Source organism: Nomascus leucogenys, chromosome 7b, assembly GCF_006542625.1.
Source record: "Nomascus leucogenys isolate Asia chromosome 7b, Asia_NLE_v1, whole genome shotgun sequence".
In the NCBI taxonomy this organism is placed as follows: domain Eukaryota; kingdom Metazoa; phylum Chordata; class Mammalia; order Primates; family Hylobatidae; genus Nomascus; species Nomascus leucogenys.
Genome location: NC_044387.1, coordinates 81,533,043 through 81,551,735, shown reverse-complemented (window position 1 = coordinate 81,551,735; position 18,693 = coordinate 81,533,043).

Below are 18,693 nucleotides of genomic sequence, written 5' to 3'. Positions count from 1 at the left end.
CATTAATTATCAGAGAAATGCAAATGAAACCCACAATGAGATGCTGTCTCATGCCAGTCAGAATGGCCATTTTTAAAAAGTCAGAAAATAACAGATGCTGAAGAGGCTGCAGAGAAAAGAGGATACTTATACACTGTTGGTAGAAATGTAAATTAGTTCAGCCACTGTGGAAAGCAGTTTAGAGATTTCTCAAATAACTTAAAACAGAACTACCAAAGGAAAAAAAAAATTGTTCTACCAAACAGACACATACATTCTGCATGTTCATCATAGCACTATTCACAATAACAAAGACATGGAGTCAACCTAGTTTCCCATCAATGGTGGATTGAATAAAGAAAATATACACCATGAAAAACTATGCAGTCATAAAAAAGAACAAAATCATGTCCTTCGCAGCAACATATATGTAACTAGAGGCCATTCTCCTAAGCAAATTGATGCAGGAACAGAAAACCAAACATCTCATGTTCTCATTTTATGAGTGGGAGCTAAACATTGGGTGCACATAGACATAAAGTTGGGAACAATAGACACGGGACTACTACAGCGGTGCAGGGGTAAGGGATGGAATGGCTGAAAAACTTCCTATTGAGTACTATGTTCACTATCTGTGTGACAAGATCATTCCTATCCCAAGTCTCAGTATTACACGATATAGCCATGTAACAAACCTGCAAATGTAGCCCTGAATTGAAAATAAAAGTAGAAAGTAAAAAAAAAAAAAGATATCTGGCTTTTCAGGATAATTCCCAGAGTCAGAAATTATGAAAAACAACATTTGTCTACATATTGATTTTTGTCTATATAATTTTGTTAGCATTGCAGTTTTGGCATCAGGAAAGCAATTCTGATTATTGATTCTAATAGCTGAAACTAAGACAAGCTAACTGCTAACATTTTGTTCATATATAAGCGAACACACACAGTCTCACATCACAAATTAAAGTGATTAAATGTCCGATTAGTGAATAGTGAAATGTACTTTCATTATTTCAGAACTGTCCTTCATTCATATGCAGTGATGAATAAAACCCATATAAAAATCTATTTAACAAGTTGTGAATCAGATATTGTAATAAGGAAATCAATATCAGATTTTATTGTATAAAAGTGACAGTACAACTTTGAATCTAATACTGTTCTCTTATTTGACTTCTATTTGATGATATAAATTAACAATTATTTTCTCATACTTGATAAAATATAACTTTATTTGATTGACATTCTGATGTTTTGACAGCAAAGGCTAGTGTATTGATTCAAGGTAATATATCTGAGAAAAGGATTCTAAAAATGAAATTCAGTGATGAAATCAATTTACTACCAGGGTTTATGCACAATGGATGTGGTCTATATAAAAAAAAATTGGTAGATACGTTACTGCATTCTTTTATTTAAAGGAGAATGATAATATGACAACCATATAGGTTTTCCTTTGCAAAATTGTCAATTAGACCTAATTATCAATAAAGTTATAGGAAACTTTGGTTTAATCAGATATTCTTCCTTTCTCAGACAGATCAGTAAATATTTATGAGTGTTGGAAAACAAAATTTAAAAAGTCTATACTATGAATACTAACCTAGATAATATATTTTTACAAATTAGGTTTCAAATGTAATTATTTCTTGATGGAAATCTTAGCTATTTCTTAGAACTCTAAAGCTAATAAATTAAAAAATAAAAGAGATAATGCCAATAAATAGTTAATCTCATTACTTTGACCAGAAAATATTAAGAGAAAGTGATTACCATGCCTTTCAAAAAATTATTGTCTTTTTTTCCCTGTGGAAAACATATTGATTTACTTTAAAATTCAATATTATATATTCAGCATGTAACTAAGTACCAGTGAAGAGAAAGGATTTTTAATTTTATATGTTGTTATTAATTAAACTCTTACTTCTACTAAAGTAATTATTAAAATTGTTCCTTTACTTTGAACACTGATATAGTTTGGCTTTGTGTCCCAATCCAAAGACCGTTTTTAATTGTATTCAAATATCATCTTGAATCCCATAATCCCCACATGTTGTGGGAAGGACAGGGTGGGAGGGAATTGAATCATGGGGGCAGTTTTCTCCATGCTGTTCTTGTTATAGTGAGTGAATTCTCACGAGATCTGATGGTTTTATACGCACCTGGCATTTCCCCTGCTGGCAGTCATTCTCTCTCCCGCCACCCTGTGAAGAGGTGCCTTCCACTATAATTCTAAGTTTCCTGAGGTCTCCCTAGCCATGTGGAACTGTGAGTCAATTAAACCTCTTTTTTTTTTTTTTTTCATAAATTACCCAGTCTCAGTTATTTCTTCATAGCAGCGTGAGAACAGACTAAAACAAACACATATTCAGGACATATGGCTCTTTAAACAAATAACTGCCTGTGTGATGGAAACAACTTGGATAGTATTGAAACTATTAAAGTTATGAAATGCACTTAATTATTAATTATTTAACAGAAGTTGTATTATATGGATGTTAGCTATGGTAGCACTTTGTGTTAAGTATATAAATTTAAAAGGAAGTTAATATTTCATTTCTCAATATATTATGTTGAATAAAATTAACTGAATGTAGTGCTAACCATAATCTTTTAAGTATAATTAAGGGTTATGTCTTGCATTTGATTATATTATTCATCATATTTTTATACCTTTCTATTCATTTATCCATGTACTTGCTTTATTTATATTTATAAAGAATTGAATATAATTTGTTAATATTTGTGGTAATATTGGTCATAATATGAATGGTAAGATTACAACTCATATTATGAAATGGAAAAGACTTCTCAAGTAATCTGCCTCAATATTTCAAATTCTTATTTATATATAAGAAAATATTAAGACATATGAAAGCTGACATGTCTGAACTGTTTAAAAGGTGAATTAAATTTAAAGACTATGATGTCCATTTGTTGTCATATAGACTCAGTGGATAGAAACATCTGGAGTGTTTAATTATTTAGTTCACATTCATTGTACCAATATTGATTCATTGTATCAACAGTGTACCAGTAACATTTCCCCTCTCTCCTTGTTCTCTCTACATAAATACATTTGAATGAGATCAACAATTTAAAAATGGTTGTATGTTAACTCAATACACATCCATGACCGAATCTAAGTCCCCCTGCTCCAAATTTCAAAATAATCTTATAAGAAAGAACCTTAGTTTTATACTTAAATCACAAAATGTAATATTTGTTGTTTTCCTTTTAAAGTTGAGTCAAATAATTTTTTAAGATTTTCTTAGAAGTTTCTTATCACTACAATTTGATATACTCTTTAATCTTAGAATATTTAATAGTATCTTCAGTGAGTTTATTTATTCAGTCACTATCTTTTGCTCATCACTTGTAAACAAACTGTAGCATTCTAACTTATCTAATAACATCAGATTTAAACGGAATAACTGTTTTCTGATTTAAACTGAATAAGAGATGAGTCCTAGGCTTTTACAAGAGCAAGAAAAATAGCCAAGATCAAGAACTGGATAGTATAACTGAAAGTAAACATAATAACTCAAAGATGGAATTTTTCAAGCACTCATTTTTGTATATTTTTCTTTAAGCAGTGAATATTTATCATAACAGAAACAGTTTAGTCAAGAACAATTTTTTATTGTTATTGAAAAGATAAAGTAAGTTGCTATATATTAACCAGAAAACATATCAAATTTATACAATATGATATGTAGTCACTGAACAAAATCAATTTTTAAAACTGCAAAGGCATGCATGCAGGGATAAATTTTAACTTTTTGTATTATTTGACTCTTAAGTAAAGGAAATACTGGATATTTGTTCTAGTAAATGAGGATAAATTGAAAACATTGATGTGTCTGTCCTTCTTCTAACATCACTAAGATTACTCTAAAACTATCTTTCAAACATGGCATGCATCTGTAAGTTCAAAGAGGACAGGATATTGCAAAACAATAGAAACTGGAAAACAGAATACAGAACAGCATTGATTTTTTTAAGTTCTGAAAAAACTGTGTATTAAACCAGCAATGGGAAACCCTGGAAGCAAATTGATTTGAACTCCAGAACCTCAAAGAAATACAAAGAACTTCAAATTGAGGGTGAAGATGGGAATTAAAATGGAAGAATTGGATGCAAATCTATTTAAGAAGGAGATAGAACACCAGATCCTCTACCTAACCCGAAATAGTCAGTAAACATTTCATCCCACCCTGGTAAAATTATATAGGGCTATTCTTTAGAAAGGTATAAGAAAGTATTATTAAAGTGGTAGAATTGGAGGATATGAAAAGTTTGCTGAAAACAAGATGTTTAGCAAGAGTGTTCACAATAAAATGTAAGACTTCCAGGCAATGTAATACTAGAAAACGTATAGAAGATGAAAATGTATTTTTCTAGAGATCTTACTTACTGCCCCAGGGAGGATAAAAAAGATCTGAATTAAAAATTGGCTTCTAGATTTCCCAGTGAAAGAGTCTATATATCTTATTCTAACAGAAGCTGTTCGTAAACAAGCATCATCCATACTCACGAGATCTAATCAATACTTGGAACCTCATTCTCAAATATTAACAGAAAACAAGAAATCATTAGATATCTGAATTAAACCCTTGATAGAAAAGACTGAAACACATTTAAAAACTGGAAGAAACATGGATTTTTACAGAAAGATGGCAACTTTAAACATTGTCATTAATATTAATATCCTCTGCGTATTAAGAGGAAATAATGGATCTATCAAAAAGGGACATAAATGTATATGAAAGGAATATTATGAAAACAAAATATAACCTCTTATGTATTAAAAATATACTTTCAGAGAGAAAAACACAACAGAAATGTTCAAAAGGTAAGTTTGTGGAACTATCCCAGGATATAGAAAAAACAAGAGAAAGATATAAAATAGATTAAAAAATAGAACAGCCAAGAGACTCAATGTAAGAATAAAGTGAGTTACAGGAAGAGAAGAGATAAAATTGAGAGGAAGAACTACCAAATAAATTATTCTAGCACATTTCTCATAATTGAAGGAAATTTCATACTAAAAATATTCATTGTTCCTACTGCCTGCCCAGTATTATACATAACCACATATGTCATAATTGAAGTTTACCCAGGAACATGGCCTGAAAAAAGAACACATGTGCAAGGAATTTGTTTTGGAAAGGCGTTCAATGAACACCAGCAGGGAATATGGAAGTAAGATAATGGCTGGGTGCAGTGGCTCATGCCTGTAATACCAGTGCTTTGGGAGGCCAAGGCAGGTAAATGGCTTGAGCCCAGGAGTTCAAAAAATAATTTTGTATTTTTATAGAGACAAAGTTTCGTTGGGCAAACAGCGAAATCTATGTATAGATTTACTCTATACATAAATATATTTATTCCCTATGAAATAAATATATTTATTATCACAAAAATTACAAAAATTAACTGGGAATGGTGGTGCACACCTGTAGTCCAAGCTACTCAGGATGTTGAGGTGAGAGGACTACTTGAACCTGGGAGGTCAAGGTGTCAGTGAGCCATGGTAGTGCCACTGCACTCCAGCCTAGGTGACAGAGTGAGACTCTGTCTCAAAAAAAAAAAAAAAAAGGGAGAGTATTAACATATGTACTGTAAAAAAAAAAAAGAAATGTATTAACATATGTGCTATTTAGCAACTTAACTTTTCCAAAATCCAGGCCAGGCTAGGAGACTCTGGGAAAGAGTAAAATTGTACCTCAGAATTACGTCAACTGAGAAGTAAGGTAGATAGGTTATATCTAACAACCTTCTGCTCATCATTGGTTAAGGGCTGACTTCAGGGACTTTAAATATGTGACAACTTTGGCTTGTTACGCATCTAGACCAAGTGTAATATAATGACCAGAAAAAATCCTCACACAGAGAGATGCAAAAATCATAAAAGCAATCTTAATTTGTATAGGTGAGCAGAGAATTCTACTGTCAACAACAATGTACAACTTTTAACACTCAGACACACTCATCTGAAAACTGTTTCATATTAATTCCACTCAAGTTCATGAATCACTCTTCAAGATGGTAGCTATTTGTACTTTCTACAATAATAATAATAAACTTTAAAATTACATAGAAAAGGGAGATTAGAGGAAGTGTTAATAAAATTGGTCTGAGGATCCTAACTGATACTGTACATTTTTCCCCTGCACAACACATTTCATATTTCCTTGCCCCCCAGTCAGCACTTCTGCTGGTGTGATCCAGATATTCAAACTGGAAAGGTGAGCCCCTGATTACTGTGCCCTTATCAGAAACTATTTGCTGCAAATGTTCACTCACAGATATCACGGAGCATATGAGTACCAATAATCACTTCAGTAAGTCCCTTCAGGCTTCAACAAAGTCTTTTGTGCCTTAATTATTTAGTAGTACTCCTCTTGTCCTTATGATAAACAGTATCCATTAAACCTGGTAGTAGGAATTTTTTTTTTTACAGCTGCTTTATTACCATGAGGTGTCAAGATGGCTAGAAAGCTGTTACAGCTTTAGGTTTATTAGAAATTTGGCTAGGTCATTTGCTAGAAGTATTCTTCCATAGTAACTGCAGTCTCTAGGCTGATAGAGGTTAAAGTTGTAGATGTAGGAAGCAACATTTCCCAAGTGGGTAACTAGAAATGATGGTAACTGGGCCAATTCTACTAGTGCTCATTGCTTTCCAGATCCATATATTTAGCAAGGAGGAATGCAGCTATGCTTAAAGTCTTTTGGTTCAAAACATATGTCACATCTTGAAGAAGAGCACTCAAGTCTACAGAATATCATTCACAAATTGGCATCTTCACGGCATCTTCAAAAGCCATTCTAGCATTCTAATAAATCAGTAGCATCCAGAAGTAGATGGTAGTATTAAGCAATTCCGTGTTTATATGTCAATTCTAGCAATTCTTTTTTCTTTTTCTTTTTCTCTTTTTTTTTCATTTTTTGAGACAGGGCCTTGCTCTGTCACCCAGGCTGGAGGGCAGCGGTGCAATCACAGGCTCACTGCAGCCTCAACCCCCTGGGTAAAGGTGATCCTCCACCTCAGCCTCCTGAGTAGCTGGGATGACAGGTGCTGCAACCAAGCCTGGCTAAATTTTTTTGGTAGAGACGGGTTTTGCCATGTTGCTGGAACTGGTCTCAAACTCCTAGGCTCAAGTTGTCTACCTGCCTTGGCCTTCCAAAGTGCTGGATTACAGATATAAGCCACTGTGACCAGGTTTTTTGTTTTGTTTTGTTTATTTCACCAAGGCTAGAGTACACTGGCATGATCTTAGATCACTGTAGTAACCTTGAACTCCTGGAATCAAGCAATCATCCCTCCTCAGCCTCCTCAGTAGCTAGGCCTACAGGTGCTGGTGACCATGCCAAGCTATATTTTAAAATTATTTTTGGTACAGATACGATCTCTCTATGAGGCCCAGGCTGGTCTTATACTCCTAACCTCAAGTCATCCCCCTACCTGAACCTCCCAAAAAGCTGGGATTACAGGCATGAGCCAAGTCCCCTCGCCTCTAGCATTTTTTTTTTTTTTTAACTATTAAATGGGCCTCTTGGTCTAAGGCAATGCTAGGTGTGATGCCATAACCATATACCAAATACATCATATACTTTTAGATACTGTTGTTTGCTGAGACACTAGAGTCAGGAAAGTCAAAGTCATACCTTGAATAAACATTAAATATATTAATAGTAGGGATGAATTGTGTTTTCTCTAGGATATAAGGAACCTAAAAACAATTAACTTGTTACCAAGTAGACGAATTGTATCACATTGAAGACACAGCATTAGTCTTGGCTGCTCACTGAGTGGCAATTCACCAAAGATTTTTAAAATAGATCTTAAATAGGTTTAGAAGAAGGTGTAGCACAGAGTCGGGTTCATGCCCTACTCTGTCTTTGCTTCAATAGCTGCCATTTTCAAAGGGCCATTGCACAAAGATTAGAATGACCTAAATGACAGAAGCTGAATGACCTGTGTGAGCAAGTCATTTGTCCATACTGTTGTTGGACAATTTCTTGATAATTGGCAAGAGACAAAAAGTCTTTTAGAAGACTTTGATCTTCTCATCTTACTCCTTTCAATCCTATAAGCCAAACATCTGCAGCCACTGTATTGTAAACATTATATATCAATGTTATAATAAAACATTTAACAAAATGTTTTATAAATAAGCCCCAGGAGTTTGTTAAAAAATCTAAAATATTGAAAAAGAATGGCTAGAAAATGTGAAAAATTTAGGAGCTATAACTGTTTTTATAAAAATACAGTAAATTATTTTAAAATTATATACATAATTATGAAGCAGACCTATAAATAACAATACAGAGTCTTTTTCCAAGACACTAGGAAACATAGCTGTGTGTGTGGAGGAATTTGTATTGTATGTATGTAGATAGATAGACAGACATATAGATTTGGAATATTCTAGTGAGAATAGGGAGTCCAGTTTGTAATTTACATTTTTTTGTACTATGTGGTTTTCAAAATCAGTGACTTGCCTTTGTAATTAAAAATTATAAAATACATTTCAAAATTATGTCAAAAATGCCCAAGCCTTAAAATTATTTTTAGATTGTCTATGGGTGCCTGGGTGACAGAGCGAGACTCCGTCTCAAAAAAAATATATATTTTTAGATCGTCTAGACTGATGCAACAGAGTCACTGATGCAAATGTGCACATGAACCAGAGAAGAAAAATAAATCACGAAGCAGTCAGTTTTTCTTGCTTGTGCATTAAATACTTTTGGAATCGTAGAAACTATAGTGAACTGAAGGAATGTAGTGCTGTGTGGCCATGTCTGCTGTCATTGTTGGTTTCTTGGAAGGCACAATTGACTTATTTTAATCATTTCTTAAACCACATTGTCTATTCTCTGAGCATACAATTTATATTTCATAATGGTTAAAGATGTTATGTTGCACATGATCCCATTTCACTTATTTATTCTTAGATACCAGAATGCTAGAAGTAGTAACTATTCTGATAAGTTCTACTTGAAGCTGCAGAGTGAAATCTCTCTTAGCAATTCTGAAGTGGACTTAGTGGTTCTGAATGGTAATTTGTTCATGATAATCCTATTAATAAGTTACAAAACAATACCCTGCACTAAATACAAAGTCATAAAATCATAGTTTCTTCCTTTTATTTGAACATTTGGTGAAGGTGTCAGCCTAGCAACATACACCACTGAACTGAGAAAATTAGTGACCAGAAATGTTAAGGGGACAATGAAGCTGCTAAACGCTGTTGGCATCCTGATCATGTTTAAGTGCCATTTAAAACATCATCTTAGGTGCCTGAAAGGAAACACTTATATAATTACAATCTATACTACTTATCTCTAACAGCATAACAAATTACTACAATTTTAGTAGCTTAGCAACATATATATATGTATGGTTCAGGAATTTGGGCATTAATTGGCCACTCTGCTGCTTCAGGGTCTCTCTCATGGGGCTTTATCAAGGGGTTGGCCAGGACCAACACTTTGTCTGAGAGTCTGACTGGGGGAGGGACCTGCTTCCACACCACATACGTGGATTTTGACTTAGTCTTTTGGATTGTTGGACTTTTTTATGGTGTGAGGTCATCTTCAGTTCAGTTCCACATAATCCTCCCCAGTCTGGCAACTTGCTTGGGAGGGAATGATCTAATAGAATGAAAGCCATAATTATGTAACATCAGCTCAGAAACCTTAACCTACCATAACCTTAGCCATATTCCTGTTGGTTAGGAGCAAGCCTCAGATCCTGCAAAATTCATTTGATATTCATCTATTTTGTTGCCAAAACCAGTAGCTCCTTCCTTTTTGTTGGTGAGTGATATTCTACTATGTGGATACACCACAGTTTATTTGCCTATTCATCACTTCAGGGCAAACTTGGTTATTTTAAGTTTGAGTAATTATGAATAAATGTACTCTAAACATTCTTGTACAGTTTACTGTGAAAATAAGTATTTAATTCAGTTGGATAAATACCTAGGAATCATATTTCTGGGTCTTACAGTTCTAGTTAATATTATAAGAAGCTACAAACTATTTTCCAAAGTGGCAATGCCATTTTGCATTCCCTTTAGCAAGGAATTATTGTTCCTATTTCACGTTTTGATAGATACACAGTGTGTTCCATGGCACTATTTCTATTCTTTTTTTAACTAATAACTACTAATCTTGAACCAAATTTTATTCGATTCCTCCCTTTTCACATATCCTTTTTTGGTAAAGTACCTTTTCAGATTCCCTTTAACCCAATATTTATTGGTCTTGCTGTTTCTTTATTATTGAATTATAACTGTTTTTTAATCTGTATGTATTCTAGATAAACGTCCTTTAGCATATATGTATGCAATTCATACATAATTTCTCTGTCTGTGATATAACTTTCCATGATTTTAACTGTGTTTCAAAGAGCCAAGTATTTTTGTTTTATCAAAATCCAATTAGTACATTATTATTTGGTTGATTGTGCTTATGGTTATATGTGAAATCTCATCTTCATACTCAATATTTTCTTCTATTGCCTTTTACATTGGGTTTATGATCCACTGTAGTTGATTTTTGTGTAACATGTGGGGTACACTAAGGGATTTATTATTTGCATATAGAAATTCACTTCTCTCAGAACCATTTGCTGAAAAGATTACCACTGATCCCTTGAATTGCCTTTATGCTTTTGTCAAGAATTAGTTGGTTATATTTACATTGGTCTATTTATAGAGTATCTATTCTGATTCATTAATCTGTGTCTAGCCTTGATTAACACTATTATTTTGTTCATTAAAGTAGTTACCTGGTAAGTCTTGATATTGGGTAGTGTGGGTCCAACAAGCTTCATTCTTTTTCTGAATGGATTTGACTATTGGAGTCCCTTTGCCTTTCTGCCTAGTCTTTAGAATTAGCTCGTTGACATCTACAAATACGCTTGCTGAGATTTGAATATTAATGTTTTAAATCTATTTGGGGAAGACTGACACCTAAACAATATTGTTTTGCAATTCAAGAGCATCATATATAAAAATTATATAAATATGTAAATATATAATTTATTTTTTTGGTTTGTTCATCGTGATTTCTGTTTTTCATCATAGAGATCTTACATATATGTTTTTGATTTAAACATAAGTACTATGTTTGTGGGGAGTGTGCATATGTATGTGAATGTGTGCATAATAATATAAATTAATTTATTTCGTATTTCATTGTTTCATTGCTAAAATATAAAATATGATTGACATCTTTAATTGATATTTTATATTAAAACATTGCTAAACTGACTTATTTTTCTAAGAGTTGTTTTGTAGGTTCTTTGGAGTCTTACAAAATCAATCATGTCATTTGAAAATAAGGATAGCTTTAGGCCCTTCTTTACAATCTACATGCATTTTATTTATTTTTCTTGGCTTTTTACATTGGCTAGAACTTGTAATGATGTTGAATAAGAATGATGTGAGAGGTAACTTCAACAGGATGTTGATACAATCATGGAAATTGCATACATTGTTTATGTACCATCTTTCAGGGATCATTCCAGATCCTCCCTTTTTGTGGAGTTTATTCATAATCATTGTCCATTGGTTTGTTAAATGAAGAAAGATGAATTTATTCCCTGTTACTCCATTTTGCTTATAGTAGAAATATGACATTTCTTTTAAGAGAAAAACAATGTTTAAGGTCAGACATTGATTATAGTTAAAATAATAGAACTTGTAGGAAGTTAGCAAATACATAAGTTTCTTATCTTAAGTAGGATAACTCCAAGGTTAAAAATGAAATTTAAGGCTGGGTGTGGTGGCTCACGCCTATAATTCCAGCACTTTGGGAGGCTGAGGCGGGCGGATCACGAGGTCAGGAGATCGAGACCATCCTGGCTAACATGGTGAAACCCCGTCTCTACTAAAAACACAAAAAATTAGCCGGGCGTGGTGGCGGACGCCTGTAGTCCCAGCTACTCCGGAGGCTGAGGCAGGAGAATGGTGTGAACCCGGGAGGCAGAGCTTGCAGTGAGCTGAGATCGCGCCACTGCCTTCTAGCCTGGGCAACAGAGCAAGACTCTGTCTCAAAAAAAAAAAAAAAGAAAGAAAAGAAATTTAAATAAAGTCTTAACTTTACATGTATTTCGTAGCATGTAATAAAATTGTGCAATCTAAATATTTATAAAATTAATATTTTATTTAGCTATTCACATAGACTCTGATTTACTAAAAAAAACCCTCCATATTATTTTACTGCTTTTTGTCCATAATAGAATATTTTCTGATGGTTCTCTTTAAAAGATACATTTTAATTATGTACCTTCTGGCCTACAGCTCTATTCAATTTTCATTCTCCTAACTTACTCTGTGTCAGGATTATCAATTACACAAGCCCCTATGTAAGCTGGCTCCTATCTGGAATTGAATAGTGATTGACTATTAGAGGAGAGGTCCCCAACCTTTGTGGCACCAGGGACTGGCTTCATGGAAGACAATTTTTCCATGGATTAGGGTTGAGGGTGGAAGGGGATGCATGGTTTTGGGATGGAACCATTTCACCCCAGATAATAAGGTATTGGCTAGATTCTCACAAGGAGTGCACAACCTACGTCCCTCACATGTGCAGTTCACAATAGGGTTCAAGCTCCTATGAGCATCTATTGCCTCCACTGATCTGACAGGAGGTGGAGCTCAGGCGGTAATGCTCGCTTGCCAGCTGCTCACCTGCCGCTCTGTGGGTTGGCTCCTAAGAGGCCATGGACTGGTACAGGTCCACAGCTGGGGCTTGAGGACCCCTGTCTTCCTCTGTGTTCTTTAACTCCCATCAGAAAGACTTGCCGTTGTTTTACTTTCCACTAAATGACCCACATCCTGAGTGCAGTAAGACTGCACCTTACATTATCTGCTCAACATGTATTAAATACTTACAGTGGCTTTTGTTCTGCAGAATTGACGTTACTAATACACTTCTTTTTACCATGAGAAGTCCCAGAAAACAAATCATAACACAGAATTCTGGGACTAGGTTACTCAACTCTGAGCATTAGCAAGTAATGACTTCCTTGTGGGTAATATGACAGAAATAATCTGTATGTGAGTATGATTATTACATATTGTTGCACAGGTGACATCGTAGATGAAGAAAAGGTTTAGGAAAATCAAGTAAAACTGCTACATACAACTAATAACTGCTACATAAAACTGATGCAGCAGAAATTGTGACTACAAAGGTTGTAGAATGGGCTTACATTACAGAATTTTAAGAAATTAAATAAACCTAGGGCTTTTAATTCTCTGCTTAAAAAAGTAATGGAAATACAGAGCACTTTATGCAGATTTTAAAACAATTTCTTACTTTCTATATATTCAAGGCATACATACTTGAGACTCATGCTCCAATTTGATTGTGGTAATTGCTGAATTAAAATTCAAATTTAATACATAAAACTGCCAAATTTATTAAGCTAAGGTTTTGGCATTATGGAGTAAGTGGGGGTAACATAGGCTTGATTTGCAGACATTAATGTAAATAAGATGAGTAGAAGATCTTTGAAACACAAATCACTCATCCTTATGACCTCCGAGCCTGTAAAGTAAGTCTGATTCCTAGAGGAGAATTATATACAATCTTGTGCAGGAAGAAATTGCCTATATGCTAAATGAATTGCAAGATCTTGTAAGTCTTAATAGCAAAAACTGTGTGAGTTTGTAAGGGAATATACTTTAGAAGAGATAGGCTGGAGGATAAGGCCGACTTTGAGTAAAATTATCTATACAAAGGTAGTTAATTATATTTAGTAATGTAATGTACTAGCTCAGGCAGATGGAAGCAACCTTAACACTTTGCCTGGTTCAATAAATGAAGTCAGGATTTAAGAGTGCAATTTACATTAAATGATGTAAGAGGCCAGAACTCAGTCTAACATGGAAAAAAAAATATAGAGATGCAATTAGTGTATTCAATTTATTATGTAAAACTAATTTGCCATTCACCCATAGGTGTTCACCGAAAGGGCCAGAGGACACTCATTCCTACAAAACATTGCAAAAAATACATATTAGAAGGGGAAAGAGCAAAATGACAAAAAAGAAGCCTACACAGTTTGTTCCCTCCACCCCCAATGCCCACAGAAACACCAAATTCTAACAACTATATACACACTGAAAAGCATCATCACAAGAACCAAAAATCAGGTAAGCAATCACAGTACTCAGTTTTAACTTCATATCACTGAAGGAGTCATTGAAGAGTGGAGGAGAGATAGTCTTGAATTGCTGATGCCATGTCGTCTTTTTCCCCTGTCAGTGTCTGTGTTACGTGGAGAGAGAATCTGTGCACTTAAAGAGGCAGAGCACAGAGACTGGGGGACTTTACATTGAACTCAGTGCTGCCTTGTTGCAGTGCAGAGCACAGCCATGCTGGACTCAGCCAGTACCCACACATGGAGGGAGCATTAGACCAGACCTAGCCAGAGGGAAATTGCCCATCCTAGCAGTCGGAACTTGAGTTTCTCAGCAAGACTTGCCACCACAGGCCAAAGTACTCTGGGGTCCTCAGTAAACTTGAAAGGCAGTCCAGGATGCAAGGACTGAAATTCCTAGAAAGCAATTAGTGCTGGGCTAGGCTAAGAGTCAGTGGACTAGGGTGGTACATGATCTAGGCAGATACCAGCCATGGTGGTTAATGGAGTGCTTGCACCTTCTGTCCCCCAAACCCAGGCAGTGCATCTCACAGCAATGAAAGTGACTCCTTCATTCTGCTTAAGGGAAGAACAAAGAGTAAAAATGACCTTGTCTTGCATGTTGAATAACAGCTCAACCACAGTAGGATAGGGCACCAGGCAGAGTCACAAGGCCACCATTCTAAGCCCTAATTCACAGATATTTCTAGATCCTCCCTGGGACACAAGAGATCCTGCTGCCTTGAATGGAAGGACCCAGTCCTGGCAGGATTCATCACCTGCCAACTAAAGAACCCTTGGGCTCTAAATAAACAGAATTAATACCTAGGTAGTATGCTGGGTAATCCAGCACATTGCCAGCAATGGTGGCTACAGGGAGAGACTTCTTGTGTTTGAGAAAAACAGAGAGAAAAGTAAAGGAGACCTTGTCTTGCACTTTAGGTATCAGCTTGGCCACAGTGGAGAAAAGCAACAAGGAGGCTCTGGGGGTCCCTGAGTCCCGCATTTCTAGATCTTCCCTGGGCCAGAGGAGAGCCTACTACCCTGAAGAGTGAGTCCCAGGTCTAGCAGCATTTACTACAAGCTGATGAAAGGGCCCTTAAGCTTTAAGTGAACATTGGAAGTGTCCTGGCACAATCCTCCGTTGACTGCTGGTGGTGGTGGTGATCATAGGGAGAGGTGCCTCTTCCTGAGGAAAGGGGAGGGAAGAATGGGAAGGACTTTGCATTGTGGGTCACATACCAGTTTAGCCACTTAGAACACCAGGTAAATTCTAAGGTTTTGATTCCAATTCCTGGTTCCCAAATAGTACCTCTAGACCCTCCCAGGGGGTGAGGAAACTTGCTGTCCTTAACGGAAGAACACAAACCTGGATGGCTTCACCACCTGCTGGTCATAGAGCCCTAGGGCTTTGAGTGAACATAGGTGGTAACCAGGTAGTGACTACAATGGGCCTTGGGCAAAACCCAGTGCAGTTGCAGTGGTGGTGGCCACGGGAGTGCTGGCATCACCTCACCCCTAGTTCCAAGTGGCTCAGCACAGAGAGAGAGATTCTATTTGTTTGGGAGAAAGTAAGGGAAAAGAACATGAGTCTCTGCCTGGTAATTGAGAGAATTCTTCTGAATCTTGTTCAAAATCACCAAGGTGGTATCTCTGCAAGTCTGCAAAAACCATAGCATTGTTGAGTGTGCGGGCCCAAGTCCCTCTGAGTACCTGGAAAGCCTTACCAAGAAGGGCAAAAAAAACCATGTCCAGACTGTGAAGACTATGATAAATACATTACTCTTCAAGACCTAGACACTGATGAACATCTACAAGCATCAAGATCATCAACAAAAACATGACCTCACTAAGTAAACTGGCACCAGGAAACAATTCTGGAGAAACAGAGATATATGACCTTTCAGACAGCTAATTCAAAATAGCTGTTTTGAGGAAACTCAGATTCAAGAAAACACAGAGAAGAAATTCAGAATTCTATCAGATAAATTTAACAAAAAGATAGAAATAATTAAAAAGACTCAAGCAGAAATTCTGGACCTAAAAATGTAACTAACTGACATACTGAAGAATGCATCAGAGTCCCTTAATAGCAGAATTGATCAAGCAGAAGGAAGAATTAGTGAGCTTGAAGACAGGCGACCTGAAAATACACAGTCAGAGGAGATAAAATTATAAAAAAAAAAGCAGCGAAAAATTATGAAGCATGACTACAAGATCTAAAAAATAGCTTCAAAAGAACAAATCCATTAGTACTTGCCTTAAAGAGGAGGTCGAGAAAAAAAATAGAGGTAGAAAGTTTATTCAAAGGGATAATAACAGAGAACTTCCCAAACATAGAGTAAGATATCAACATTCAAATACAAGAAGATTATAGAACACAAAGCAGAATCAACCCAAACAAGATTACCTCAAGGCATTTATAATCAAACACCCAAAAGTCAAGGATGAAGAAAGGATAAAAGCAGCAAGAGAAAAGAAACAAATAACATGCAATGGAGCGCTAATAAATCTGACAGCAGACTTTTCAATGAAAACCCTACAGGTCAAGAGAGAGTGACATGACATATATAAAGTGCTGAGGGAAAAAAATACTTTACCCTAGTATAGTATATTCAGTAAAAATATTCTTCAAGGCTGGGCGCGGTGGCTCATGCCTGTAATCCCAGCAAAATATTGGTAGCTAGGTTTTATTATATGTTACAGGTTTTGACAAACCTATATATTCATTATGTTTATGAGAAATCCAGAATACATATAATTTAGAAAGATAAAACTAAAAATATTTACAATAAATGGACTATAATATATCAAGAGGATCTTTACGTCAACACCCTACCAACAAGAGAAATGAGATTTAAAATCTAAAATCATGTAGAATTGCACTGAGATACCTCTAATAGTGAATAAGACAGAGTTTGTGTCACCAAGAAACTTACTGTTAATAATCAACAGATAACAAACAGGTGCTATTCTGATAATCAAGTAACCTCACACACTAAGGTGTGACACTTAAAAATGAGGTGAGGTTCAGGAATTGTGACTAAGTTATACAGATTAACCTTTGTTTAGCCTTTTATGCTTAACTTTAGGCAAATACCTATCATTTACAAATGATGTCATCTTTTCTCCAAGAAGAGTAAATCCAAACTCTACTTAGTCATTTATCATATCCAAACCAATATGTCATTCAAACTCCACTTTTCCTCAATCAGATCTAGTATAGCTTAGCATACTACGTCAAGGGAGAGAAAGAGCAAAAATAAAATGCTAGTTAATGTACAAGTAACAAAAGTATACCTAGCTGCTATTGTTCTCATATCTGTGCTGACTCTGAGGCTGTGGTTAGCATTTATTAGGTTTTCTTCTATCACCTTGCACACAGCCAGCATCTAATCAGATTTCTTTACCTGGTGAGGTGATCCAAACTTTCATTTTGAAGAATCTGAGTCCTCAGTGATCCTGGATTTATTGGGCTTCTGTATGCCTTCATTAAACTTGGTGAGGGAAGTAGTAAGAGACATCTCACAGAATGTTACGTTTTCCAAATATATTTTTTCCTGTTCTAAATTTGTAGCAGAAAAGGAATGCTGTAAATCAATGGCAATGGCTCAGTTTATCAAATTTCACTCATTCAAGTTGTCAGTTCACCTATCATAGTCATGGGGTACAAGTTTGGTCATAACCCCTCTATAAACTCTCAGTAGAAAGACAAATATTGCTCTTCAAAAACAGAACATAGTCAAGTGCTGCATGACAATGTTTTGCTCATCAACAGACCGCATATTAGATAGTGGACCCATAAGATTATAATCCTGCAATTTTAGTGTTCCTTTTGTGTGTTTAGATATGTTTAGATATACAAGTACTTACTGTGTTACAATTGCCTACAGGATTCACTACAGTAACATGCTGTGCATGTTTGTAGCCTAGAAGCAATAAGCTGTACCATAGAGCCTAAGTGTGTAGTAGGCTATACCATCTAGATAATGTAAGTATACTTTATAAAGTTCGCATGAGGAAATTGCCTGGTGACATATTTATCAAAACATATCTCTGTCATTAAGCAACACATACCTGTACTTGTCACTAGAGGAGGGCATTACATTGTTGCAAAATCTTCTTCACAATCTGCACTCTGATTATTGTAGTGGGCTTAACCAGAGGAATCCATCAAACATCCCTTATTTATGAATGGCACTATAAACACCATTTTATCTACTGGTTAATGATGCCCAGTTTGCAGGAAACTTTCACTTTAGTCTGAACCTGCTACAGAGACTAATTTTCCTCTGAGATCTACTCAAAAATTTGCAGCTTCATGAGTTAATTGATAATGGGTCAGAACAGGTAACCCAATTTGGTTTATTTTGCCTCTAAAACCTGAAAAGGCCCCAAATTAATTTTGCTTCTTTATTTTAGTGTGTGTTAGTGCAGTGTCTCTTACTACAGAGGGAATTTCCCAACCTGTTTAAAATTGTTGGACCTCTAGAAACTTTAGTTTTGTCTTAGGACCTAGAATTCTGAGTAGGTTTATCTCTTACAATTAG